This window comes from Balaenoptera musculus, chromosome 14 (assembly GCF_009873245.2).
Source record: "Balaenoptera musculus isolate JJ_BM4_2016_0621 chromosome 14, mBalMus1.pri.v3, whole genome shotgun sequence".
Taxonomy (NCBI): domain Eukaryota; kingdom Metazoa; phylum Chordata; class Mammalia; order Artiodactyla; family Balaenopteridae; genus Balaenoptera; species Balaenoptera musculus.
Genome location: NC_045798.1, coordinates 24,130,925 through 24,158,781, shown reverse-complemented (window position 1 = coordinate 24,158,781; position 27,857 = coordinate 24,130,925). Strand labels below are relative to the sequence as shown.

General features: G+C 48.7%; 1 long non-coding RNA gene across 1 annotated transcript; it reads left to right on the top strand.

Moving 5' to 3' along the window:
- LOC118906681 lies at nt 1–26,973 on the top strand. The gene is made up of 5 exons (XR_005022574.1): nt 1–129; nt 2,275–2,455; nt 12,928–13,241; nt 16,879–16,984; nt 24,820–26,973. It is a non-coding gene; the product is annotated as an uncharacterized LOC118906681 (long non-coding RNA).
- The last annotated feature ends 884 nt before the right edge of the window (nt 26,974–27,857 follow it).

The window sequence follows — 27,857 nt, the reverse complement described above, 5'->3', positions numbered from 1 at the left end:
GGGAGAGAAATCGCTCATCGGAGCCTCATCAGGGAACGTTGTGGCTCCCGACAGAGTCCTGGCTCCTTCTGGGATGAATGGGCTTGTGGCGCTTTCCTGGGAGAGGCTGGATGAAGTGAATGGATGCAGGTAGGTGGGAGTTGGGGAGAGATGGATAGAGAGGCAGAGATGCATGGAGGGACAGGGAACAAAGTGATGGGGTGGAGAGGGAGAGAGAGAGAGTGAGTGAGAGAGAGAGAGAGAGAGAGAGAAAGCACGGATAGGAAAGAGGGACAGACAGACAGAGCCAGAGAGAGACAGACACAGAGAGACATTTAAAGAGACAGACAGAGAAAAGGGCATGGGGATTGAGGAGGGAGGATGGAGAGGAAGAAGAGCAAAGGAAACACATGAGAAGATGTAACCAAAGGAACAGGGGAGAAAGAGAGAGAGGCAGGAGAAAAAAGAGGGAGAACAAGGAAACAGAAAAAAATGAGAGAAAATGATGGAGGAGAGGGGAGGGGTAAGAGGAAGACTCGGAGGGCTTTGGAGGACCACCTAGGCTAGGGTCATGCTGGGAGCCCCTGTCGGGCAGGGCACCAATGCAGAGAAAGTCAGGGTGCGAGAGCTGGAAGTCTGGGGAAACTGAGGCACAGGGATGGAAAGTGACTTTGTCGAGGACATCCAGCAGCCTGGGGACTTCACTGCTGCACCAAGCTCTCATTTAATCCACCTCCTTGCTTTCTTGGTCACATCAAAGGCAACCTTGAAATGAGAACGGGAGAGAAATAGAATTTCTTGAAGACCTACCATGTGTCAGGCATTTAATTTATATTGACTGGTGGGTTCCTCACAATAAGGGTAGTGAGTCTTCATACTATGACTATTTCCATTTACAGATAGGGAAACTGAGGCTCAGAGAGGTGGCTCCACCAGGACGTGGCCGTGTCTGGGCTGAGACCCAAGTCCTCCTGGCGTTAACTCTTGCCCACACCCCTCTGGGTTTGCTGCCCATTGCTCTGGACCCTGAAATGAAGAGGACCATGTGTGGATGGCGTGGAGAGGAGAGAGCTCTCTTCATCATTCCTCTGGGTCTCCCTCTGCCAAGGAACGCAGCCAAAATTCCTTGGAATCTGTTGCTTTAAGCTACGCACAGGGGGGAACAGAATCAGACGGGGATGTTTGTAATGGTTTCCAAATGTCTGGCTGCAGCTGCCTCCTCGGCAGCGAGAGACAAGGAGGCCTGGGGTGGGGGGAGACCTGCTCCCTGCCTCTGTCTCCCACATGCATTTCAGGGGGGCTGACACTTCTAGAGCCCTGGGTAGAGGGATGTGCTGCTCTGGTAAACAAGCTAAGGGATGAAGGAAGGAATGAATGGATGGATGAAGGAAGGAATGAGTGGATGGTGCAGGGTACAACTTTCCTTATCTGTAAAGTGGGGATAGTTACACCACGATCGATGACTCCTTCCATTCCATGAAGTCCTTACACGCATTTACCATCTTGATGAAATCTCACAAGGATCCCATTGGCACGCCCATTTGACAGACCATAAAACTGAGGCTCTGAGGTGAAGGCGCTGGCCTGAGCCGTATAGTGATGAAGGAGGGAGCTCTTGAATCTGGTCTGTTTCCAGAACTCCTGCTCCTGTTTACACGGGCACTCAGTAGACGTTCAGATGATCTCAGTTTAAATGCTACGTTGATGAGAGCCTCCTAGGGGCAGGGGCCAGTGGTCAGTGCCAGTGAGTCCTCTGTGAGTCACACAGACCTGATCTCTGTGGGGACAGCCATCCCTGATGAGTCACCCCCCCTTACCAAGACTCAGTTTCCTCTTCTTAGAGTGGGGCATCATGGCCTCAGACTTGCTGGGTTGTTGTGGGAGGCTGACTGGATATGAGTGGGAAACATTTCCCACCACTGGCAGGCACAAGGTAGGTGGTTTTTTAAAATAGCATCAATAGTGTAATGTAAATAATGGCTAATTATTTTTGACTGTCTACTGCTCTTTTTATGATTTTTTTTCCTCACTTAATCCTCCCTCCAACCCTATCAGGTCAGTTCGATCCCTATTTTATATAAAGAATGAGGCTCAGAGAGGTTAAGTGGCCTGCATGAGGTCACACAGCTAGGACACGGCTGAATTGAGAGCCTGGTTTATCAACCCCTAGGCTTTTTAGTTAACACACATATGTGAGAACATGCCAATCCATAGCTGCCACATAGGAACTTATGAAAAACGCTAGCCTCCCCTTTTCTCCCCTATGAGGAATTTACTGTGTTCTTCTGCTTTCAGAGATGGGGATCTGAGGTCCGGGACCGAAACAACATGCCTCAGCCATTTGACAGCGTTTCCTCCTGCACCGGGTTCCAGATCCTAGAGAAAAGGGCTCAGAAATGCCTGACAAGCCCTCCCACCAGGCTCAAGGCCCCTCCTCCAATAAGACTTCTTCCCACAGAATCACATCTCTGTTAAGGTGGGTTAATCGTGATTTGCTTTTAATTCACACATACCTGGTTTGTAGTTGTCTGATTAGAAATATGAAAGAGCTTTGTTGCAGAAAAGATAGAAAATGATTCCAATTGCCCACAACTCCCCTATTTGGAGAAGACCGCAGTTTGGCATTTTATCTGTTCCTTCTTGGTACGATTGCCGTCATTGTGAGCATACAGAATACTCATCTCTGCATATATTGATTTTTTTCCTTAAAGCCAAGTCTATTGTTTTCTATTGATGAGAGTAGTAAGTACAAAAGGATGAGGAGATCAAGTCCTATTTAAGGAAAGGTACCTCTGTTAATATTTTGGCATGGACTTATCCAGGGTGTATCACTCACACACATACCTCCAGACCCATCCACGCATATATATTTTCGACATAATTCAGGTCCGACTTTGGATCAGGGTCTCAAGCTCAAAAGCCCTGGTAGCTCACAGGAGAGAGTGCAGGGGTCGGATGGGGGCCGAGCAAGCCGGACTCCACGTGTCCCACCCACGGGGACAGCTGCTGTCACTCTACCCGGCTGCTGCCTCGTAGGAATGCAAGCCCAGCATTACTGCATGTCCTAATTTTGTAAGAGATTCCAGAAATCTAGACTTTTATATGAAAAATCCCATTTGAAAAATATTGCAGCAAATTCCATTTAAATAAAGCATATGCAGAACAAAAAAGACACCCTGTGGGGCTGCCCTGAGTTTGCAACCTCTGTCCTTCGTGTCATGCAGACGTCCACTCATCACTTTTAATTTAGCAGACACATGTGGTCCGCGTTCTCTTGTGGAGCAATCCCTCATGCATCTGCGATGCGGGTTTTAAATCGGAAGGGCACTTTTTCTCCCAGTTTTCTTCCTTGTGTTAGCTTCTTCCCAACCCCCTCCCTCCAGCTCCTCCCCATCTTCTTTCCCTCCCTCCCGCCCCCAACCATTCAATTTTATTAATGGTTGATTTTCTTTTTTAACTGTCCGGAGGCTGCTACAAGCTCCACGGTTGCCAGTGGCTGATCGATATCTTGGTGGGGGGAGGGTGTTATTTCATCAGCTAAGTGCCAGGTAATCTACTTGGTAAAACCCATAGCCTCTTTTTGAGCTGGCAGAGATGAGGCAAAGGAGGCTGGCCAAAGACCCAAATATGCCGCCCGGATGGAATCGGGGGGAGATGTGTGGAGACCCCTGTGGAGGTTTGATCTGGGTGTCTCTGGTCCCCCACGTTGTCCCCATCCCATCTCCTCCCCCTCTGTCTGCAATCAATCACAGCGACGTCTGCAAAGCTTATAACCGTAGTTAGAATTCCTCCATCTGTAGTAGGGGAAACCTTACCTCATTGAACTGTCACAAGGATGCTACCTTGGGAGCAAGATGCTCAGTTTGAAGGCGGTAACTGAGGCAAGGAGAGGCTTTGTGGCATCACCAAGCCCCCAGCAGAGCCAGATTCGAACCCAGGGCTGGCTGACTCCTGGTCCCGTGTTCTTCCTGCACAGGAGCTGGCTCAGGGGCGGCCAGGGGAAGGGGTTGCGTGGAGCAGTGTGGACCCCTGGCCCAGCCACAGAGGAAGTCCCCGTGGCCTTGTGAACAATTTTACCACATTCCTCTGGTTCCTCTTTATGGAGACTGGTAGTCCCAGACGTTGTTCAATTACGGATTTATGGCCACCGCCAGGGCCGGCCAGGACTCTCCTCTCCACGGCTGGAAGGCATTAGAGCTGCGAGAGGATGCAAACGGCTTTCCTGGCGACAGAGGCCCTGTGAGAACTTGAGCTCCAGCCCAGGGACAGGATTTTCCTGTTATTGGAGGGTCAGTTTCAGCACAGAAGGCAGGGGGGCGAAGGTGTGAGCAACCTGATACCCACAACACATGATTTCCATTGATTTTCTTAGCAGGACACCTGGGGACAAGGTTCCAGATTGTAGGGACCCCACTGGGATGGGGGCTTGTGGAAGAGCTGGGGGTCCGAGAGCTCCCAGAAGGAGAAGGGAATCCAGGTGGTAAAGAACGTGGGCTTTGGAGCTGGACAGAGGGGTTCGAGTCCCAGCTGCTCCACTTCCTCTCCTGAGAACCGTGGATTCTCCACCGCATCCCTCTAGGCCTCTGTGTTCTCACCCGTGAAGTGGGGATGACAGTGGGACCTGCTTCATAGAGCTGTTGCAATGATTAAACGAGATGATGTGATTCACGTTTGACACAGGGCTCCGCGTGAATCATCCTCATCAAATTAGATGTTCTCACCAGTGATAAAGGGAGGAAATGTGGACTCCTCAGTGGCTGCTGTGGGCTGGGCATGGGGCCGAGCCTTTGGCCTATACTGTCCCACGCAATCCTCACAACAGCCCATTTGAAAGATGAGGACGTGGAGGCTCAGAGAAGCGTGAGGTGGCCCGTTCCACCAAGAGCCTGGATTGAAGCCAGATGCATCTGGCCCTTCCAGTTACACCATGTGACCCAACCCCCGCCCCCCCAGACATTGGTGAGCGTGGCAGGTGGAGAGCGACCGTATCCAGAGCTGAAGACAAGAGAGGCAGTGTGAGTAAACCCGGATGAGCAGTCCGATCCTGGGGTGGATGCTGTGTGTCTCCACCTGGGCGCCCCGACAGGGAGGCAGGGAGCCCTGGTCTTGGGGGGCTCCCCAGAGTCTGAAAGGAATCATGAATCTCCATCGGGTTGTCTCCTAAGGGCAGAGATAGCGGGAGTCAGAGTCCTGACTACCTGGGAGTGTGCTAGGCCCGCTGGGGAGGAATCCCAGCCCTGACCGCTCAGTACATCCGGGACAAGGCAGGCTGCTTCTCTGAGACGTGAATCAGGGGGTGTGCCAGCCAGAGATGTTATAGAGATTAAATAGGCGAACGCGAAAAAGGCTGTTGAAGGTTGGCTCCTCTGGACACAGACCCCGAGGCTCTGGGGCTTTGAGTGCAGGGGGTTTACTGGGATACAGTAAGGGAGGCCCTTAGGATCAATACTTTGGGGGTAGGGAAACAAGCAGAATGAGGCAGAGAGAAGTTGGAGTGCGATTCAGTTTCCCCCAGGGTCTCAGCTGATCCCGTGGGAGCTCCAGAGCTGAGCTGGCTCTTACAGTCATGCTGCCTAGAGGCAAGGAGGCCAGGCCCGTATACCCCCATCACTGACCAGACACTGGAAGGAGGTTTGACCTTGGACAAGGCAGCTCTCTCCAGCAAAGGGCAGTTGCTAGGTCCAGGGGCTCAGCTGGGAGCCGTCAGCCCTCGCAGCAGCTGGGGCGATGTCTAGGTGGCCACCATAGCAAAGAGACAGCAAAGAGCCACTTGACACCTGGGTGGGTACAAGCACATCGCTTGCCTTTTCCTCTGCCAGGGAGCCTACCATTAAGGCACCAAGGGCAGGCAGGGGTGAAAGGAGGCTGCCTTCCATGTGAGCAGGAAGCCGGGCTGGGGGAGAAGGTGTGATGGACGCCAAGAGGGAATTCTGCTCTGCCCGTGATGTTTCACGGGGCTGGGGTCTTAGGTGAGCCTGTTGTGTGCTGGTGGTGGCGGCAGGGAGGGTGTATGTGCCCTGAATTACACAGCTGGCAGCGTCTGGTCAAGTGAGGCATGAGGCGCTGCCCCCAGGATGGAGGAGAAATGGTCGTGCCATCCGAGCGGCCCCCGCCTCCCCTGTCACCCTGCAGGGCTGTGCCTTACAGCCGGCGCTCAACCCTGGAAAAAATTGACTGCCTGTTTCTGCCTGAGTGCTCGAGAGTTACAGGCTGCAAAGACGGGGGAGGAGGGGGGCCGAGGGCGGGTGGCTGCCTCCTCATCAGGATGGATTTTTCTGCTTCTCTGCTTGTAGGAAGAGCAGGAACAGGATACGGGAGGCTGCTCAAGGAGTAATCACTGTGCAGGCGAGGGCATGTCAGGGGCTGGCTCTGTGATGGAGGCAGGAGGGAGGGAGGGCGGTGAGGGCAGAGAGGGCGCTGGGAAGGTGGGGAAAGTGGAACCTGGGGTTCCCCCAGCTGTCTGCATGTGCGCCCTCCCACCATCCTTCCTTCCGCCTACCCCTCTTTCCTTCCTCCTTCCCATCCTTCCATCCACCTTTCCTTCTTTTCATCTTTCCATCTTTCCTCCCTCCCTCCCTCCCGTCTTCTCTCCTTCCCATCCATTTATCTGACTATACATCCTTTAACTTATATACTTTCCAAGCCCACCCTTTCTCCATTCTTTCCCGGTACCCATTTGCTCTCATTTCTGGGGATCTGCCAAATGCCCAGCCTGGTATTGGACCCCGGTGATGACCACGTCAAAGACTTTCGAAGTCAGCAGAAAGAGGCTCTTACACTGGATGGGTCAGAGCTCTTTCGGGGGGAATACCCAAGGTGTATCGGCAACGCCAGAGACACTTGAAGGGGTCAGAGAGGGCTTCCTGGAGGAGGAAGGATTTGAAGTCAGCCTCGAAGAAAGAACAGGATGAGGAAAGGCACAGAGGAGCAGAAAGTGTCTGTGGCTTGGCAAGTATCTGTGTAGCCCGAGGCTGGGGTGCAGGGCGGTAAGAGGCAGGGGGTGGGAAATGGTTTAGCTGAGCCTGGAGAAGTGGGTTTGGTCTGGGTCATGAAAGGCCTTGAAAAATTTGGACATTACTCTGCATTAAGTGGGAGTCATTCTTGTTTAAGCAACGGAATCTCTTTCTACGTGAAATCTTATGCGGAATTTCAAACCACAAAAAAAAATGATAAAGGTAGAGCTGATCTGGCTAAAGCAGGGGAGGTTCCAGAACATTGCCCACTTAAACCTCACTCTTACTCCGCACCATGGAGCTGCCAGAAAGGCAGAGAACCTTGGGGTGCCATGGAACACAGTTTAAAAACCACAGGAAGGTTATGGGGCCCCTCGTCTGAACTTCAATGAGACCCACAAACTGCAGGTCCCACCTCTTGTGTGACCAAGAATCAGAGTTTGGCAGGGGGACAGTGAAGGCTGCATTTTCTCCAAGTGGGAATCAAGTCCCAGCTCCTTAGGGAGACACACAAGGTCCTCCAGAATGTTCTAACCTCCCAGGTTCATCACCGCCACTGTCAGCCCCCAATTTCCAGCCATACTCAACTACATGTGGTTTCCAGAATGGGCGCGATCCAGCTTGCCTCTGCCTGGAGCTGCTCCCCACCAGGATCTTTGCCTCGCCTGCTCCCCACCCTCCAGTCTTGTCTGGGTCCCTGCTGACCTCCTGTGACCCGCTCTGAGAGCTGAGGTCGGGCGCCACCCTATACGTAGTCAGTGTTCAATACATGCTTGTTGAATGTACCGGAGGTACAAACCAAGACCCCCAACAAACCGAGAAAGACATGAATAACAATGGGGACCCACAAGTTCACAATAAACATCCGTCTTCATTTTCCAGTCTGAGCAAGTGCACGTGGAGTGAACTGGGAGGGGGCGAGGAAGAAGGGGGCTCCATCCCTGCACACAGTAGGTGCTCAGAAAGTGCTGACTGAGGGAGACAGAGAGCTCACCCACATCTCCAAGAGGTGCTAAAGAAGGATTTGGGGTCTGAGACAGTGGTCACTGGTGGTCTGAGAATGTCCCTCAAACCTCAGGGCACATGGCCCCCCTGCCCGCTTTGCCTCGCACATCGAGGAGGCTGGAGTAGGACATTCTCTGGATGTGTGCCCTCAATCCAACTGTTTACATCATTAATTTACACGGCCCAATTTGCATTTGCACTCCAACTCAATACTTTTTATGATGCAATTACTACTCAGAGATGAATTTTTTATGAGTTTCCTTTTAATGTCTCTGGGGCCCTTTATTCTTGAGGAAATCTCCTTGTGGAAAATGGCTAATTCTCTTAAAGGGGGAATTTAAAGCCCTCTAGTCCTCCCAGGTATCACCTAAATGGCACTCTTCCAGGCAGCCTTCCCCGGCCTCGATGCCTGGAGAGGAAGGGCCCCCTGAGGGATGGGCAGCAATGAAGGTTGGCGGTTAAGCGAACAAACTCTGGGGTCAGCATGACCTGGATTCAGATTCTCACTGCAACACTTAGTAACTCTGCAGCCTTGAGCAAATAAACAAACTTCTCTGAGCCCCAGGACTGTCATCTCATGAACAGGGATCCATAGCCACGAAGTTACCTCTCTTGGGCTTGCCTGGGGGACAGAATGGGATCTTGCATGCTAAGTGCCTGACACGGAGCTAGCACTCACGAAATATCTGCTGTTATTATTATCATACACCAGTACAAGGAGCAGCTGGCATCCATCCACTCAGATCAATTAACCTGCTTGTCCTCCGTAATTCATTGGGTGGGGAGGGGCAGAAAAGTGCAAGGGATCGCCCACCCCCTAGAGAGACACAAAGATCATCCTTGGAGTTTAGTGACCGTGAGCTTTGATATACAGGCAGATTTTCTTTCTTTTTCTTGCTTGTCCCAGTGTTGGCCACTTCTATCTGTTGCAACAGGGAAGGTGGACCAAGAGGAGGCAAGGAGGGGGCCCTTGTAGAGGTTAAGACAGCCTGCATTCAGACATGCCTCTGCTGCTTCCTAGAGTTTCCTAGACCTTGGCTGAGAGGTGTCTTCTTTCCTTTACAGATGTAGCACTTGAGGTCCAGAGAGGGGAGGGATGGCCCTGAGGACCCACTGCTCCTCTCAGTGCCGGAAAATCTGTGCCCATCTCTGCACAAGGGCAACGCCTATTCATCCTCAGTGTGCCAGCCCAGGTGCCCCATCTTCAGGGAAGCTTTCTCTGAATGCCCCCATGGCAGCCAGGATTTCTCTTCCAGAATACTTACCAAACCACCACACTTGTAAAGGCTTTTTCTTTTTCTTTTCTCCTGGTGCCCCTTTCTTCCTCCTTTTCATCCTCCTCCCCTTCCCCCTTCCCCCTCCTCTTCTTCTTCTTCTTCCTCTCTCTCTCTCATCTCTCATGCATCTATCTGTCTATTCATCCATCTACCTTAAATTTCCCTGCCATTTTATTGAAAAAAAGTTACACATTCAAAAAAGCAAACGTTTACACAGCACAAAAGCTCTCTCACCTCCTTGTACCCTAGCACCCAAGCTTTATCCCTGAGGCATCCAGTGTTCCTGGTTTCTTGTGGATTCTCTCAGAGACCTTTTTTGCAAGTACAAGTCTGTGAAAGCCCCGCCAAGGACTCCGTTCTTTACAAATGGACACACTGTAGTCACTATTGGAGCCCTGGCTTCTTTCACTTAGAGGTTGCTCTGTGTCACCATACAGATATCTGCTTCATTTAAAGGGCCACATGGTGCCCCATTCTAGGATGAGAATGAGCCAAACTAAATCTATTCATGGACCCTTCGGTTGTTCCCTAATTTTCGTCTGTCACTACCTTTTTGATGTCTGTCTCCCCGAATTGACTGTAGACTTTGTGGGGACAGAGAAGTTTTTGTGTGTTTTGTCTATTTCTGTATCTTCGGAGAACAGCATGGGGAGTCTGAAACATAGAAGGGAACAAACTCTGGGGTCAGCATAACTGTCAATAAACAGTCCTTGAATGGGTAGATGGAGGAAGGAAGGCAGGAATGAAGGCAGGCAGGCAGGCAGGAAGGAAGGGAGGAAGGGAGGATAGAGGGATGTATAGATGGACGGGTAGACGGATAGAACCTGGACTAGGTCTCTGGTTCTCCTGCTCTCCTGTGGCCTCAGGGATCCAGCCCCTTGACCATCTCCCCCAGAGAGGACCCAGTGGGGAGTCCCTGTCTTCAGGCAGCTCCAATCTTGAAGATGAGCACACGCTGTCCTGCTGTGCCTCTCGTGAACGCGGGAGCAATAGCAGGCTTCCAACCAAAACTCTCCCTTGGACGCTCACAAACAGCAGTGACTTCCCAAGCCTGCCAGCGCTGGGTGGAGTTGCACCACGTTATGGAAACTTCTATTTCTGCTTTATAAAAACAAAGTAGGAAAGGAAAGCTGGCTCTGCTGGAGACCCATACTGGCCCCGTGAGTCATCTTTATCCAAGCAAGACGAGAAAACCCTCCCAAGACTGGGCCTCTCTCTGAGCCATCAGCCAATGAGATCACGCCCCCCACCCCCAGCACCCCACAGCCCTGTCCTCGAGGAGGTTGCAAACTCAGATGCCCCCAGGGGCCAGGCCAGAAACATACAATAAAAAGTGAGACCAGCACACAGCCAAAGGGAAAACACTTTTCTACACCAGGAATCTGGATTTTTATGTGAAAGCTCCCAATTTTTAAATTCTGGAAACCAATTCAGATATTTAAAAAAATGCTATGTAGGCTACGCCAACCTGCAGAGGGCTGGCCTGAGCCGGAGAGCCACTGGCGTGAGCCTCTACTGGGTGCTCCTGCAGGAGAGTTGGCAACGCTCTGGGTACCATTGGGGTTTCTACGTTCCCTGTGGTCAGGGGCCCTCTCTGTGCATCTCTGTATCCCAGAGACCCTGCAGATGGGAAACAGAAGCAATTGTTGAGTGCTTTCTCTGCTTTTAATGACTGCATCGATCTCATAGATATGGATCAACCCCTCAGGGGTGTGCCACTCGAAGTGATAGGCATTTCCTTTGCACCTCTTTTCTCCCTGCTCTCTCTTCAGTTGGGACCCGGTGGTTATAAGCTCAGGCTCTAGTTTCAGATCGCCTGGGTTCAAATCCTGGCTCTGCCACTTACTAGTTGGGTGACCTCGGACAAGTGATTCAATTTTCTTTTGCCAAGTCTCAGTGTGCTCACTTGTGAAATGGGGGTCATTATAGTCTATGTCTCACTGTAAAAATTAAATGAACTGATATATGGGAAGCGTTTAGAACAGTGCCTGTCTCCTTGTTAAGCCCTTGATCCACGTAGCTATTAATAGTCACCCATTTGCCACAAGCTTGTTAAACATTCCTTTGTTGTTAAGCTTTGAGCGTGGCACTAAGGGTTCAGCTCTAAGCAAAGCAGGACCCACCTGGAGGAAGCCCGTCCCGTTAAATTCTCAAGGAAGCCCCATTTTATGAACGAGACAACTGAGGCTCAGGGAGGTGAAGCGACTTGCCTGAGGTCACACAGCTGGTCAGCGGCTGTGATGGGATTCTAATCAGGTATGCCTGTCCTTCCCTCCAGAGCAGATGCTTCTCCTGGGGGGAGGGGATGGGGAAGCCCCTTTCCCTGGTGGCTTCTCTTAACAAGCAAGGAGTTGGCCTCCACATCGTGGGAGACCCTTGAGATAGCTCTGACCATTTGCAAGTGGGCCTGAGAAGAGAAGGACTGGCATGTGCTCATGGTCCCAAGCTCAGGTGCTCAGGTACTGCTGGCCCTTGTTCGTGGGCACCAGGCAAACATTAGCGGAAGCCTCTGACTTGTTTCCTCCTTTGGACCTGGGCACAGTACATCACTACTGTGCCCATTTATCCATTGTACCTGAGAACGACCACACGTCCATGGAGTCCACGACCAAGGGTCGTGGACCTTTCATCCCGGTGTGCCAGCCCTTGGAAGGGAGCGGCATCGCCCCCTTGCCATGAGTTGTGACATCTGGGCAACTCAGTGGACAACATTTACGGAGCATTTACTATGTGCCAGATGCTGTTCTAAGAGCTTTAAATTAACGGACTCATTTAATCTGCACTATGACCCCCAGTGCAGTAGATACTATGGTACTCCCATTTTACAGATGAGAACCCTGAGGCCCAAAGAGCAGAAGTAACTTGCTCAAGGTCACAATGGGAGTCATTGTTAGACACCAAAATACGAGGTCTCATGGGTCTCAGGAGGAAAGAGTGCTCTTCCTGCCTGGAGGCACCCTACCTGATGTGCAGGGGCACTCAGCTCCGTCCACTCACCCAACCAGCCACTTACGTACCACCCTGGTCAAGCAGCACACCTGTGTGGAGACCCACTTCGAAGCTGCAGATCAGTATGGCAGTGCTCACCTCTCACAGGGATGAGGGCCAGAACACCTGCCTGCGTATAAACGTGAGGGGTGGGCAGAAGGTGTTGACCACTACACCCACTACCCCTGGTCTCCGTCAGGCTTGGCTCTGAGCCCGGGTCAACCTCGAGGCACGGCCAGCCACTCACCTTTGCCAAGGGCGTAGGCTGCTGTTACGTCAGAAGAACTAGACCACATTAATTAATTCAGGAAAGATAAGAACGTCTGGTCTTTGCCCATCTGCTACTATGTGACCTGGGGCATGTTCCTTCCCCTCTCTGGTCCTCAGCATCTCCAGGGGCTTAAACTCCGTGACCTCTAGGAATCTTTTAGGCTCAAGCAATTGATGGAAAATTGCAAAGACCCCGGAGCATCTCCCTCAACTAGTCCTTCTTTGCTCCCTTGTCTGGAAAAGCCAGTGGCAAAAACGCCACTCTCTCCTGTCCATCCCTGGATCGAAGAAACCTCAGGACTAGTTTTCTGTTTCCACAATTAACGCTGTTGTTGTTATTGTTATATTAGCTGCATTAACTGGACTGGAAGGGCAGAATGTGCTAAGTATTTTCTCTGCACTATCTCTTGAATCCTCGAAATAACCTGGGTACCGTGATGCCTTTCACTTAACAGACGGAGAAAGTAAAGCTCAGAGGGGTTAAGTCGCTCAAGGTCATTCTCCGTGCCAGGTCGGGGAGAAGCTACAGTTTGAACCCGGGAACTCCCAGTTCAGCATCTCGGCTCTCGGCCATGAGACGTCCTGCCCTGCGGGTCAGAAAGCGGATCCTCCTCCTTTTGCCCGAAAGCTCCCCTCACCTTGGCCACCCCACATGGAAATATTCTGCATCCAGACAGCCAAGAAAAGAGAAGTAAGAAGGAGGGAAGAAAAGAAAAATGAAGAACGCTTTGTTCCTTGAACCATTCTCCATAAACACCGTCCCCGCCAGGTACGTGACTTAACTGTGGAGGTGACCCCCGACCCCCATGGCCGCCTCTGGTCCCCTGGCAGCCAGGGGGTCACGTGATGCACAGACAGCCCTGGTTGCTATTCAAGCATGTCCGTGTGAAGCGGTTCCATTGAGCATTGCTCCCGTGAGGGGGGCAGGCAGGGCCTGGAGTCAGCCTCGGACACGGCCCCTCACCCTGCACTGGAGGAGCCCCTGTCAGTGCCCGCTGCCCTTGCAAGGATGCTGGACGCTGGGCCTGCTTCTGTGCCCCTCGCCCAGGAAGCAGCCGCTTAGGCGAGATGAAACGGCTGACGCAGGGTGGCATCATCACGGGGCTTCTGCTCACTGGGGCTGAGCCTGACCTCCCAGCTTCACTCGTTCATTGATTCATTCATTCATTTGTCCCATCACTCATTCATTCATTCATTTCATACTCATTGAGAAAGTATGATGTGCCTGCCACTCTTCTCAGTAGCTGGAATACAACAGTGAGCAAAATAGGTGATATCCTCGTGGAATCTCCAGTCTAGCAGGGTAAATAGCCATTAAACAATTAAATACCTTATTAATTATTCAATTGCAATTGTGCTAAGTTTCAGAAAGAAGGAGTAAGCATACAATCACATAGAAAAGGGGCCCAGCCTTGTCAGACAGCCAATTACCAAAACATAGCGCGCTCTCTCTCCCCTTCTCTCTCCCTCTCTCTCTCTGTATCGCAAAGCAGATATTTGCAAGCACTTAGAATCCTACAGGCCTAAAAACATCAGGCATTGGAAGAAACATCAAAGATTATCCCAGTCTTCATGGCAAAAGGCCATGGAGTGATGTGGTCTAGGGCTCAGACCTTTGAGCTGGATTTCTGGGTTAGAAACCAGCTCTACTATCCACTGTAGATGCTGGTACAAGTTCCTGAAGCAACTTCCCTTGGAAGAATGAGGACTAACAGAGTCCTAGAGCTACGGGAGCAGATTAAATGTGATGCTACATGTGAACAGCTTGGCATGTGCCAGCCCAGAGCAGCAAGTGGTTCTCGTCCCCCTCTATGATGGTTTCTCTCCGTTGAGAGGAGGGGAACCACATGCCCCAAGGCCACTCACCAAGAGTCTGCACTTGAACCCAGGTCTCCCAACTGCCATTGCAGTGCTCTGTCCCAGCACAGATGAACTTTGGATGCCCCATGGAGAGCTACCCTTCTCCTGCCGTTCACCAGCCTGTCATAAATATACCAGAAAATAAGCCCAAGATCAAGTCCTGAGACCCACGTACCCTGGGTGGCTGCACGACTCTCTTCCAGGGCACCCTGGCTGGTGGGAGGGGGCAGAGGAGAAAGCATCCAACACAGCATTGCCGTGGCGGGAATGGTAACTTCTCCTAATTATTTCCCAGCTCCTGGATTCATTAACGAGCCTGATATTAATTCAGATGGTTGCATTTATCCCCATCTGTCCCAGATTCGTCCCTGAGACACTGGCGACGCTAACGTGGGGGCTTCAGCTACGAAGGCTCACCGGTTAAAGCTGTTGCTCGGAAGGAGGAGGGGCCCTGGCAATTTCTGTTTTAGAATGAGGAACCCAGACACACCACCCCCAAGCCTCCAAACCCCCAAACCAGGCAGCCCACGGCCCACGGGCAGATAAGCTTCCACCCTGGCCTCAGAATCAGAGAAATTCCTTTTAAATGACTCTGCAGACCTCCCCACCCACTGAGCTCCCCTCTTTGGTTAACAGATGGGCTCGGCTAACCATTCCCAGCTTTCCGATAAAGCGGTGTCAGGCAGTGAGGCCCCCTCAGAAAGGCATGCTTGGATAATAAATTCCAAGGCACCCCCGCCATCTGCAGGCTGCCAATCACGGGGGCGCGGGGCACACCAGGGCTCCCAGCCTGCTGCTGCAAAGGAGCTGGGGTGGGACCTCAGCGGGTGGGGCTGCAGCCCACCCCTGCCCGCACTTACCTGCCCCTGCTGCCCTGTCCTGCTCAGCCTGTGACCTGTCCCAGCTGAAGCGGGCCAGGACCATTACTGCCGAGCCCCCTCCGTCTATTCACACGAGACCCAGCATGCAGGCAGCACTTGGATTCAGTGCCATGATCATGAGCCTCAAAGGCAGAGTCGGAGCTGCTGCCACATTTTGGCTCGGCAACATTCCACTGCTTAATTTCAGGCGAGCCTTCCCCATCAGAGCCTTGGTCTCTCCATCTATAAAGTGGGAGTTAAAGACATTCCCTCTCTCATAGATTCCATTTAAGGGTGTAAACAAAATGCACGACACAATCTCTGGTCCACGGTTGTAAGTGGTATGGTGGTGTCATAATTTAGAAAGCCATTTAGCCTGAAAAATAAACTTTATGATTCTGCTTCATATGATTCTTGTGTTGCAGATGTGATAGTAGGTATGCAATGTCTTAACCTGGTACACAGTAGGCATTCATGAAGTGTTATCTGCCTCTGTTGAATCTCCAGTTTGTTCATTCATTCATTTATTAATATAAGAGGCATTCACTAAACACTATGCCAGCCTCTGTTAGGCTTGGAGAAACAAAAAACAAAACACATGGTTTCTACCTTCAAGTCACTCATGGTCTAGGGGGCTGACGGAGCAGTCCCTACAAAGGTGCAGGTTCTGAAGGTCTCAGAGGTTTGCCATCTGTCTGGAAAGAGGCCAGGCTTCCCAGATGAGCCCTCCCCATAATAATAGAGGATATTTGTACCATATTGCTTGAGCTCTTTCTGATTGCTGAGGTTTCCTGAGGCCAGGGATGCAAAATGAGCAGTATGTGTGCTGTTGAATCCCATACTGGGCCAAGACAGACATCACTAACTGAGCACCATTCTCTTTTGCATTGAGCCTGGGAAAGATTCCTTGCTCCTAGCAGTCACAGGCAATTGATTGAAACTGGCACTCAAGTTTTAAACAAACATCATCCCAGACTTAGATTAGGGATCAGCTATGTCCAGCTATGTGAGCTACATCTGGCCTTCCACTTCTTTTTGTTAATAAAGTTTTATTAGGACACAGCCATGCTCATTCACTTACATATTATCTGTGACTATTTTTGCACCACAAGGGCAGAGTTGAGCAGTTGTAGCAGAGACCAAATGGCTTGCAAAGCCCAAAGTATTTACTCTCTGGCCCTTTACAGGAAAATTCTTTGCTGCAGGGGTTTACTATAAGGAAGTAAGCAGGATTGTTAGTATTGAACTGCGATTGTTAGCACCTCACCAAGTCCTGTCCACTCTCATACTCACATCTGCTTGCTATAAACGCCCGTGATTCTCTGCTTCTGAGTGTTGTCCTGGCCCTTGGCAGCCTGCACAGCCTAACAGAGGGCAGGCTGGAGGTGCCAGTGAGTTAATGTCCCTGAATGGAGGTAGGGTTGAGGTGGGTACATGCCCCAGTCCCCTGAGCCCCAAGGCCACCACTGCATGTGGCAGAATTTCATGCTAAACCGTCAGAGAAGGGGTTTCTATCCCTTGCCCTGGCTTCCCAGTGGCCGTGTCTGCATAAGGTTCTATTAGCTAAACTCTTAGCCTTGTCTCCAAAAGTACGTTCCCACCCTGAAATGCCCTACTTCCCTGCCCAGGGCAGACATCATTAATCAATCACAGCCTGACTTTCTCTTTGCATCTTTTCCGGTAAAGCACGCCAGACAGATGCTATCGACAGATGGGAACTGGTACACCAGATTGAATGCATTATACGGGGGAATTGCCCATGATATAAAGCTGAGTGGAAGGAAGCACAATGGTAAGTACGACATAAAATAGTTCTTCAAAAGAGAAACTAAGCATGCCAGTGCAAATGCTTAATGTAGGAAAGTGATATCTCATAGATGTGTGTGCTTGTGGGGGGCAGGATTGCAATGTTCTTTTTCTCTTTTGTGTTGCCTCTACACTGAGTATCTACTCATTTGATGCATGTGTTCATTGAGCACCTATTGTGTGCCAGTCCTGTGTTAGGGGTGCAAGGACGATCAAGACTAATGTGTAATTGCTTAATTGAAAAGACAATTACAATGCAATGTGATAAGGTAGGGACAGGACCCACTGGGGCATGCTCAGATTAGATCTCAGTGCACCTGTGCTTCTTTTCCATGATGCGCATCGCCGTTAGGATGCTGTAGTTACTTGTGAGATTAAGCGCTGAATCTCCCTCCCAGAAATCTCCCTTTCTATCTCTCTCTCTTCCTCTTAGACTACAGACTCTGTGAGGGCAGATACTGCATCTTTTTGTTTCCTGCCACATCCCCAGTGCCTAGAATAGTGCCTGGCATAGGGCATGGGCTCAATCAATATTTCATTAGGAAGCAGATCCATTTACTAAAAAGTGGGAGTTGGGCATGGGGTCTAGACTGTGATAAGAGATAAAGGTGGAGGACTGACTTGTAAACTACACAAAAGAGTTTTCACTTTGTCCTGAAGGTAGTAAGGCACCTGCTGAAGGTTTTCAATGTAATCAGACAAAAGAAAAACAAACAAAACAGTTTAGTCTTTGCAGATCAACACAAGAATGAACTACCCATGCTAGTATCCAATTATTAGCTAATCTGTTCTGAACAGGGTTTAATTTTCAGTTCACACATAGGCTCTGGTCCCTGAGAGCTTTAGCTAAAAGCACAGGAACTGACAACACAGACTTGAAATATTGATGGACAGATTTGTACCCCTGGAGTGTCGATATGTAACATGTGATTTGTCCTTAAGCTGTCGGTTCACCTTGATTACTCTTCTTGAAGTGTTTCCTACCCACTGAGGCAGAGAAGGGTTTCCAAGGCAGGCAGCGGAGAGGGAAACAAAAGGTACCACTTTCTGCCTGTGATGCCCAGGTTCCTGGACCACTTGGAGCCTCAATTTCCTCCTCAGTAAAATGGGGTCAATGAGGATGATTCCCGCAGAGTGGTTGTGAGGAGGAAGTGGCTTGACACATTCTGAGAACTCATCATCAAAGGCTGCACTGGTGATGATGATGATGACGATGATGATGGGATACTGGAGCTGGTAGAGGTCCAGGTTTGCAGGGAAGGAGGGAAACTGAGGCCCAGAATGGGAAGTGGCTGGCTCAGGGTTACACAGGGAATCACTAGCAGAGCTGGAATCCCAGGGAAGTTCTCAAGAACCAATTCACATACTCTTTCCTCTGGGACTACGGTTCTCAAATTGTGAGCCGGGGCACCCTGGGGCACCACAGCAGCCTCCCAGGAAAGCTGCAAGATATTCTTAATTGTCAAGGTCATCCTAGCAATACTTGGCATCTCTCAAATGTCACATGAACTACTAGCTTGAGGTCATTCCCAGTTCCAGCATTAGAGCAAACCACATTCTTTTTGATGATGTCATATCTTTGTGACCCTGGGTTTTCGGTGGTTGCTGTGATAAAAAGCAAGGTCTGTGCCAAAATCAACGTAGAACAGGAAACGAGGGTGGCAGAGTCCAATCTGATTCCGAGGTTTCAGAAGCTGTGCAGAGCCCAACAGGCATATACATTTCGATAGTAAGTAACTGTTTATTTAAGACTGAAATAAAAATATTCTTCTTCTATCAACTTATGTGAATTATTTTTTCAAACTGCTACTAAGTAGTTAGGACATCCATGTTCATTAAGTTTGCACCTAAATACCTAATAAACAGAACGATGAGGGATTTCTTTTGGTGAGACAATGCTGGAACACTCAGGCTGCTGTGAACCCAGAAAGTTTAAGAACCTCTGCTCCATGAGAGGAGGCTCCAAGATTGTAGGGAAGGAGGCAGGCAGCTCTGAGCCTCCATCCAGGACTGAGGCATGAGGGAGGGAGGTTAATACCTTGCAAACAAGGCAAAGCAGGAACAGGAAACCTGATCTCTCAGCTGCTGCCAAGCCATTGTTTATTTAGAACCAGTGGTGTGAGTACATTGGAAACTGTGTCCTCCCAGTTCCCCAGCAAGACGGACTACTCACTCATTCCGTGAACACGTACCCAGTGTTTACTCTGTGTCAGACACTGTGCTGATGCAGTGATAAATAAGGTATAGTCTCCGTCTTCAAAGGTAGGAGAGGGAAGAGAGGAGGAAGGATGAGAGGCAGGAAGGAAGATGACACTATTTTTATTTTTACAAATAAAGCTCTGTGAAACAGTTTCAGAGAGGTTAGGTAAGTGACCCAGAGTCACACAGCATCAAGATGTTAGATCATGACTCACTGCCAAGACAATGACCTATACCCCTGTGTGTGGGCATTCATGGTCTAATATGAGAGCTCAAATGCTGGCATGCAAAATAATATTTGGAGACAGGATTTGACACCACTTAAGAAGGGTATGAACAGTATGGTACTGGCACAAGGACTGAAATATCAATCGATGGAATAGAATTGAGAGTCCAGAAATAAACATCGATGGTCAATTTTTTTTCTGCGAAAGGTGCCAAGAAAACTAAATGGGGGGAAATAGTCTTTTCAACAAAGGATGCTGGGGACAAATGGATATCTACATGCAGAAGACTAAAACAACTCAAAATGGATCACAGACCTAAATGTAAGACTGGAAATTATAAAACTCCTAGGAGAAAATATAGGAGTAAGTCTTCATGACCCTGGGTTAGGCAGTGGTTTCTGAGATACGATATGAAAAGCACAAGAGACAAAATTAAAAACAGACAAATTGGACTTCATCAAAATAAGAAATTTTATTCTGCAAATGATATTATCAAGAAAGATGGTGATGGATGTTAACCAGACATATTGTGGTGATCATTTCACAATGTATACAAATATTGAACCATTATGTTGTGCACCTGAAACTAATATAATGCTATATGTCAACGATACCTCAAAAAAAATGCAACAAAAAAATAAAGTGAAAGGATAATCCACAGAGGGAAGAAATTTGTTGCAAATCATATGTCTAATAAGGAATTTGTATCTAGAATATGTAAAAATGTTTAAAACTCAATGAGAAAAAGACAATCCAATTGAAAAATGAGCAAAAGATTTGAATAGGCATTTTCCCAAAGAACATATCCAAATGGCCAGTAAGAACGTGAAAAGATACTCAGCATTATTAGTCAGTAGGAAATTAGAAATCAAAACCATTAAGATGGCTGTAATCAAAGAGACAGACAATAAGAAGTACCAGTGAGGATGTGGAGAATTGGAACCCTCATACACTGCTGGTGGGAATATAAAACGGCACAACCCTTTGTAAAGCAGTCTGGCATTTCCTCAGAATGTCAACCATAACCTTACAACATGACCCAGCAATTCCACTTCTAGGAATCTACCTAACAGAAATGACAACATATATCCATCTCAAAACTTGGACGTGAATGTTCACAGCAGCACTATTCACAGTAGCCAAAAGATGGAAACAACTCACATGTCCCTCAACTGATGAACGGATAAACAAAATGGGGTCTATCCATAGAATGGAATATTGTTTAATGATAAAAAGGAATGGGTTACACTAATGAACGAGTGAAATGGCATCTCCTACTGAATGTCCTTAACAATCATATAAAGTTAACACATTACCACCATTTTGACAATGGGGAAATTGAGGCATAAAGAGGCTAAAAGACGTACCCAAGGGCCTGAAGGTGAGACTTCTATGAGTCAGCACTGACAAAGGTAAGTTGTCTAGGTGCTCGATTCTTAGAGGGTCCCAAACTCACTGGCCATTCATTCATTCTCATTCCCTCGTTTAATTTAATACTATTTATTGGGTTCTGTTGGAGCTGCTGCTGCGGTCTTGCTCATGTCTCCTTGGCTTGACCTTTCCAGGGCATTCCAGCCCAACTTCCAACTGCCAGCACGTGTGTCTTTTTGCTCAAGGGTTTCTTTGGGCACTGAGGCTTTCTCTGCCCATGAACATGGGGGACGTGAAATTAACGAGCTCTCCTCCCCCACCCCCACCTTCACCCCACAATGCGGGAGTTGATGTACAAATACCTTAGCTCTCTTCTTCACCCAGTGCCACACTGTCTCCCAGAGGTCTCTGGCGGGGTTGGGCTCCAGTGACCCATGGTGGTAACCCCACTGTGGTGTCCTCTCCATTCTGTCCGATTTCCCCACTCCTGTACAGATCCCACTCCTGGGATCACCCACGTGCACTGAAGTCCTTGTCTCAGGGCCTGTTTCTGGATGAGCTCAAACTCAGACGGGCACCTCCTCCGTGCCAGGCACTAGGTACCAACACAGATTGGTGAGCAAACTGGTGAGGTTTGGTCCTCTTAGGGCACCCAGGCTCAGGAGCCAGCCAACAGGCAATGATGACACACGATGGTATATAGAAGTGCTGGTTCCTGATGTCCCATTGCCTTGGAACTAGCATCTTCTTCCTTCTCCTCTTCTCAGCCCAGAACCTGACATCCCACTGAACACCAAGATTCCCCATGGCAGCCCTACCTGTGCCTTTTGGCAACTTGACCAGGAGTAAGGCAGTAGTTACCCTGTCTGACAGGTGCCGTTGCAGAAACCAGGGCACTACCCAGGACCCAACTGGGCAGGGTGTGGGTGGGAAGTAGAGACAAGAGTTTTCCTCCCTCCATCCTGCTCGTATCTTCTGTTCCCCACACCCCAGCTCCAGCCTAAAGCAATTAAGTCGTTTGCTGCTGGGACCTGGAGGTGGCAGTAACATATAATCACAAACATAAACAGTTTTATATGGTAATTATGAATTCTGCCTATTTTTTTTTTTTATCAGTGCAACCCAGACCGAAGATTATTTTCTGCTTGATATAATTCTTATTTTGATCCATCCTCCCCTCACCTCCACCCAACTTCAGAAGGATTAAGATGGGGCTACAGCTGATAATTTGGCATATGACAGAATCAAGGCCTCTGTTTGCAGGTCTTGTACTACATGGACTGGACCGTAGTGGATTTGCTGCAGACACTCCATCCTGCGTTGGGTTAAATATCCAAACGGTAACACCCACCATTCCATGGCTGGGCCCAGCCTACACAGCCGTCACGTCTTGTCTGGGTTTCAGCAATATTTTCTCCACTGGTCTCCTGGACTCCAGCATCTTTCCTTTGGCTGGGACCAAATTATTCTTTTCAAAACCATGAATCTTTCTGCCTAACTGCTCTTCTCCAGGTGTCCAATGTCTTGCTAAATGGCACCACTGACATCCCAAGGCATCAGCTAAAATCCCAGGAGTCTTTGTGTATTCCAAACTCGGTCTCATCCCTTCTACTTCCCAAATATCCCCTCCCACAAATATCCACAGTTCTCCATCTACTCCACTATAACCTGGTTCCAAGTCATCTTCTCTCACCTGGGTAGCTGAAGACGCTTCCCCACTGGCTGCCCAGCTTCCTTTTTGGTCTGCCCTCTTCGCTCCCTGCCTCCGCCCCCCACTCATAATCTGCTCTTCACGCAGCAGCCAGAGTGAACTTTGAAGACATAAATCAAGTCATGCAATGCCCTTTCATTGCACTTAGAAAAAAATATCCAAACTCCTTGCTAGGAGCCTGCATGCCTGGCCTCTCTGCCTCCGTCCCCACCTCTCACCCTGTACCAGTCTCACCTTCACACGCTGTGCTCCAGGCATGCGAGCCTCGCTTCTATTTCTCAGGCAAGATAAGCCCCTTTCAGCCTAGGGTCTTTGCCTTTGCTGCTCCCCACCTCCAGCACTGTTCCCACCTGTCTTGACAGAGGAAGCATCTACTTCTCATTTATGTCTTAGCCAGACTTAGTCAGACTTTCTTTGACCACCCTCGCCCAAGCAAAGTCTTCCCCTGCTCATCCCACCGCAGCATTCTGTGTTAGTTTCTTCCTAGTCCGTATCTAAAATGATTGTATGCGTATATGTATTTACTTGGTTGCTACCTGTGTCCTCCTGCTGAAATGTACACCCCACGAGGGCAGGGATTTTGCCTGATTTGCTCACTACTCTATCTCCAGGGTCTCATGGAGGACCTGGCACATAGTAGGTGTGCAATAAGCAACTGCCAAGTGAGCAAAAGAAGAGCATCCTTCGTGGTTCCCTGGAAAGCCTTTCAGGAGAGGCTGCCAGACCGCCTCTATCCTACAACTACAATTATATATTTATGGGGTAATCAGCAATTGAAAAGTTCCCCGTAGTAGTAACTGGAGCTTAACATACAAATAAACTGAACAGCATTAAGGACGTTTTGTGGCCACTGGGGTGGATCAAGTGAGCTAATCGCCCAACTCCCAGCAATTAAGTCAATTAACCAGTTAGACATATGCTGAGCCATTTCCCAGCTCGAGTTTCCTGGGGGCATCTGTGAAATTTGTGCAACTTATTTATGGTGTAAGCTTCTGGTGGTCGTTCCTGACTGGGATGACTGGGGAAGCGAGAGAGAGAGGTGGCTGGTTAAATAAGAAAAAAGTCAAGGCTGCATCGCACATGTGATAAGCTGTGTGTTTCCCTCCGAAGGCACTTTTCACTCCCTCCTTTCCTGTCTGTAGAAAGGATGGGGGATGCAGCTATTTCTTGCCTTGACTGACTCACCATGTTCAGTGCTGTTTTAACACCTGGTGAGTCACTGAGGGAAGGAGAAAGAGAGGAGAGAAGTGAATGCAGGGTAACCTGTTGGGACACAGACTCAGTCCTGGGTTCAAATCCTGACTCCCCCCTCAGTAGCTGAGCCTCTGTGTCCTCATCTGGGAAGTGGGGAAGTACAGAGCCTGTCTCACAGGGTTGTGGTGGGGATAAAAGAAGACGAACAGTGTAAAGTCTTTAAAGCAGAGCTGGACACAGGGAAAGTGCTACCTCAATGGTAGTAGTGGTCGCTATCATCACTGAAAGGCTAAAGGGCGGGAGATTGAAAGAGTGTGGATAAAGGATGATCTCCGACCCTGACAACACACCTGGCTGGAATCCCAGCTCTTCCTGGTGTTGCATTGCTTTATGCGATGAACTTTGCCTTTCTGAGCCTCAGTGTGCTCATCTGAGAAATGGGACCAATAATGCCAGGAGGGGTTTCAAGATCAAGCAGGTCTGACCCTTGAAAGGCACTGGCCAGGTCCTCCTCACCCCACCGGATTCTTCCTTGCATTTGCAGAAGAAGAAATGGAAAGGACTTGCCCCAGGTCGCGGAGCAAGTTCAGAGATGGAGCCCAGGTCTCTGATTCTGCTATCAGAGCTGCTTCCACGTTGCCTTGCTTAGGCACTTTACAGTCATGTAAAACAAAGCCGTCCTTTCAAGGAGAGAGATGCTCCCGGAGATAATTAGCATGTATCGATCTGCTGTTTTCCCTTTTCCCCCGAGCACTACACAAAGCCTTTCACCGATATTGTATAATTTAAACCTTACAAAGAAATTCTGTGAAGTGTATTTTATGGACAAAGAAGGGACTCAGAAAGGGCAGGTAACTCGCCCTAGATAACACAGCCAGGAAGTGAACACAGGCAGAACCAGGTTCTGCCTGAGTCCGATGCTCTTACCCACTGTGCCCTCCTGCCCATGGCGTGCGTGCTGCAGTTTTCTCCATGTGGAGCTCCAGTTTGCAAGGAAATGAAAGCATCCCAATTTCAAGATTAATCAATGGTTTTTGGAGAGGGGCCCTTACTCCCCTCCCCCCCGCCCCAGCCCCAGCTGTCAGCTTCCTCCTCTCCTTCTCTCACTCCCACCCCCAGGCTCCCAGAAGGCAGCGGGTCCTTGGCTGAGGGTGGAAAGCAGCCAGATGGATCGGGCTCCTGAGACGGAGACTGAACCTCCACATCAGAGACCGTCCCCACCCTCTACGTCCAGGGAGCCGTGCTGGACCTGCCAATATCCTGGGCCTTCGGGCTCAGCTCAGCCACATCCCTGCGTGGGATTTTGGAAAGCACTGGAAGCAGACATCGCCGCACCTAAGCCATATCTCTGATCTTCTGTAGCCAGGGCAGCAGGGTTGCCCGAGACTCTTTCTTCCTGGCAACAGTCCACACCAGCCAGTGCCAGAAAGAGGGAGGAACAAATCCCCAGCTGCGAGCATTTCTCAGGTTCCAGCAAGGGCTGAGGCACCGGTTGCTGGCTACTGGCTCACTTTGACAGTGTGGTAAGATGGAGGGGCATTTTTCCTACCTCCTCCTTCTACCTGGATAGAGCTTTACAGTTTGCAAAATTTATTATTATTGGGATGCAATACAATTTATTCAGTATGGTCATAACAACAATTACATTTATGCCTTTTTTCAACCCATGTGTCCACGTCTATATATCTACTGCTTTATCTACTTATCCTTATTCAGGTTCTCAGTCTCTGGCTTATAAATTAACAGGCAGGAAAACAAACAGTCATGTGCTAATAGAGAGGAGGACAAAAGGGCAGTGGTTATTAAACTTCAGTGTGTGCAAGAATTACCTGGGAACTTTATTAAAAATGTAGAGTGCTGGTGCCAGCACCAGAGCTTTCAACGCAGTAGGTTTAGGTCAAGGCTTGGGAATCTAGATGTTAAAAATGCTACTGAACTGTACACTTTGTCCTGGTTAATTTTATGGTATGTAAATTCCACCACAATTAAAAAAAAAAATCACCCCAGTGAGTCACATGCCACAGACTAGAACAGTAGGCAAGGCTTCCTGTGAAAGATGCTCTCTGAATCTCCATGGAGATTTCCAGGTGGGCAAGGCAGGGAAGGGCATTCCAGGCAGAGGGCACAGCACAGGGAAAGTTTGGAGCAAGAGACAATATGGGAATGTGGAAAACTATGAGGCTTGATGGGTGGGGGTGGGGAGGCGTAGGGGCCAGGACCCAGGCGGCCTCACCGGCCAGGCTGAGTTGTTGAGTGTTACCCTGATGGCCCTGCGTGTCCTTGAAGTGTGTTTGATAAGGTTGTGCTTAGAAACGATCACAGGCTGACCCACAGGGACTTGATCAGGTGGGCAGACACACAAGGCATAGTAACTAATTCTAGTGAAAGAAAAGGTCTCAAGTTAAATAATGCCGAAATCCATAGAGTCAAAGGAGACCACTTCCCTAAACCACCCTGTTTTAGGCCTACATATACATAATTAAATTAGCTACATACGTTAGACCATGATATATGTGCTCTCTAAAAATTACTTTTCTCTCTTAATTCAAAACAAACGTTCCTGCAATACTGCACCTGTTAAACTGTCTCTTTCTTTTTAATGGCTGCATTGTATTCTATTAGATGGATATATTCAGTTGAAATTGTAGATATACCACCATTTTTGACTTAGAAAAATAGCCATTTTGGTTTACTGAACCATTCCCTTCTTGATGGGTGATTAGGTTTTTTTTCCCAATATTCTTCCCTGCTATACTTAACAATGTTGCAATGGCCGTCAGTGAGGATAAGCCTCTAAGCATCTGTGCAAGTATTGCTCTAAGGTAGATTTCTAAAATGGAATTGCTGCGTCAAAGGGTGGACAATATTTAAAATTTTGGTGGGTGCTGCTAAGTGTTCTCTAAGAAAAAAAAGTCATCCATTTATACTCCCAGTGAGAGGAAACTAATACAGGGAGACTGTGTCAAAAACGTTATCTCTCAACACTCACACAAAGATACTGCATAATAAATGACCACAAAATCTCAAGGCATACAAACAAAAGTAAGTATTTACTCTTGGGCTCTATAAAGATTATACCCACGGTGTTCAAAAGTGTGTATTTTGTAACATCCTCACGAGCAGTGTATGTTATCATTAAAGAAAAATATGCTGATTGGACCATTTAAAACTGTTCTTGTAAATTGTATTTCTTTTACTGTGAGTGAAGTTTAGCTTGTGTTATGTGCTTATTTGGTCATTGCTATGCCTTCTTTGATTAATTTCACAGTTATATACTTGCTTCATTCTTTTTCCTATTTACTTTTGTTCTTTGTTTTCTTAATAATATCCAAGAATTCTTTATATAATGTGTCTATTAACCCTTTGCCCAGTGTATATGAAGCAAGTAATTTTTCCCAGTGTTTTTTATGTCTTTTAATTTTTGAAACTAAATATTTTCATTTATGTGGAGTTTAATCAATCTGTGTTTTCTCTTATTTTGTTTCTCATTATTTTGTTTTTATACTTAAAAACATTCTCCCTGCTTGAGGTCACAAATTGCTAACCAGCATTTTTATTTGGGGGTCATAGAGTTTTATGTTTTACTGTTAACTCCAGTCCATCAGGAATTGATTTTGCTGAATGGCTGTGAAGCAACAGTTTAACTCTAATTTTGTCCTTCTGTGGTCAAACAATTGTACCAGTGTTGTTTGTGGGATAATCTTTTCCCAACTGAGTTGAAAAGCTACCTGTAGTACATGCAGATTTATACATGTACACTGACCTGTTTTTTAAATTAATAAGCAGAAATGCCTCTAACCTTTCCCTAGATTGCATTTCCTGGTCTCAACTCTGCTTCTGAGAAAGGCCTTCCCCCTGTTTTCACTCATTCATTCATCCCTCTGGGCATACACTCTTTCATTCACTCGTTCACTTTTACTCTTTCACATGAGTTCTAAATGGGTGTGTGGGTCCTAGGATTAATGATACACAAGCAGCTCAGGTGTGTTTTCCATACCAGGCACTGGGCTCTGCAGGTCACCTGCTCCAGTTTACTGACTTCTCCCAATAACCCTGTGAAGTAGGCACTCTTTTTAGCCCCACATTACAGATGAGGAAACTGAGGCTCAGAGAGGCTAATTAACTTGCCCCAAGTCCCCTAGGTAGTAAGCTCCAGA